The sequence below is a fragment of the Corapipo altera genome, unplaced genomic scaffold, assembly GCF_003945725.1.
Source record: "Corapipo altera isolate COAL_440 unplaced genomic scaffold, ASM394572v1 58403, whole genome shotgun sequence".
Classification (NCBI taxonomy): Eukaryota; Metazoa; Chordata; class Aves; order Passeriformes; family Pipridae; genus Corapipo; species Corapipo altera.
Window position 1 is genome coordinate 1 of NW_020892479.1, and position 1185 is coordinate 1185.

The 1185-nt window shown below is 62.0% G+C and overlaps 1 long non-coding RNA gene across 1 annotated transcript; it reads right to left on the minus strand.

The window, feature by feature from the left end:
• Positions 1–17: 17 nt before the first annotated feature.
• On the minus strand, positions 18–906 carry LOC113942652. Its single transcript, XR_003525992.1, has 2 exons — positions 726–906; positions 18–395 (listed from the first exon to the last, which is right to left on the minus strand). It is a non-coding gene; the product is annotated as an uncharacterized LOC113942652 (long non-coding RNA).
• Between the last annotated feature and the right edge of the window lie 279 nt (positions 907–1185).

Here is a 1185-nt window from a genome sequence, read left to right on the forward strand (position 1 = left end):
ATTGACAGGTCGGAGGAGCCGAAGAGGAGTCACCGTTTTTATTGAAATGTACCCAAAAAATTGGGGGGGGGGGGAAGGAGGAGGGGGAGAGGCACCCATGGGGGCTGGGAGGGGGCGGGACCCTGCGGGGGGGGCGGGAAATGGGTCCCAGTGGGGCAGGAATGGGCTCCCAGTAGGAGTTATGGGGCAGGAACTGGTTCCCAGTGGGTCTGTGGGGCACAAAGTGGTTCCCAGTGGGAGTTATGGGGCAGGAACTGGTTCCCAGTGGGTGTGTGGGGCAGGAACGGGTCCCAGTGGGTGTGTGGGGCAGGACCAGTCCCCCCCAAAGCCCCTCGGCCCCGCCGGGGGATCCTCGGGGGACGGGGGGGGCTCAACGTCCGACACGGCCCAGGGAGCTGGGGGAGGAAAGAGGGAGAAAATCACCCAAAACCGGCCAAAGCTGGGTGAAAACGGCCAGATTTGGGTGAAATGAAGGAAAATCAGATGTAAAAATTAGGCCAAAACTGGCGAGGTTGGGGGTAAAATGTAGGAAAATGAGGTGGAAAATGAGGGCAGAAATGGCCAGATGGGGGTGAAATGAAGGAAAACGAGACCAAAACTGGGCAAATTTGGGGTGAAATGAAGGAAAATCAAGCCAAAAAATCCGGGTGACGTGACACAAAAAAAAAAAAAAAAGGCCAAACTGAGGTAAAACGAGGCCTAAACCGTCCAAATTCGGTGCCCACCTGGCGCGGCGCTGGGGGGGCTCCGGGCGCGCCTCGGGGGGGTCCCGGCGCAGCAGGAAGGGCCGGAGGCTCCCCCGAACCGGGGACCCCCCCGAGACCCCCCCCCGGGGGGCCAGGGACAGGTTGAAGGGCCAGGGAGGCTCCGCCTCCTCGCGCAGGACTGCGGGCGATTGGCCGGGAGTCAGGGGGGACACGCCCACTGGGACACGCCCTGTTTGACCACGCCCCCCTTGACCATGCCCTATCAGCCCCCACCTCCACCCACCCACCCAATCCCAGCTTGAAGGGGATTGGCTGAGAGGGGACACGCCCACCCCTCAGTAACCATGCCCCATCAGGCCACACCCCCTCAGAATCCCCCCACCCCCCAAATCCCAGCTTGAAGGGGATTGGCTGAGAGTCTGGTGGGGGGATACACCCACTGGGCCACACCCACTCTGACCACACCCCATTTAGCCCC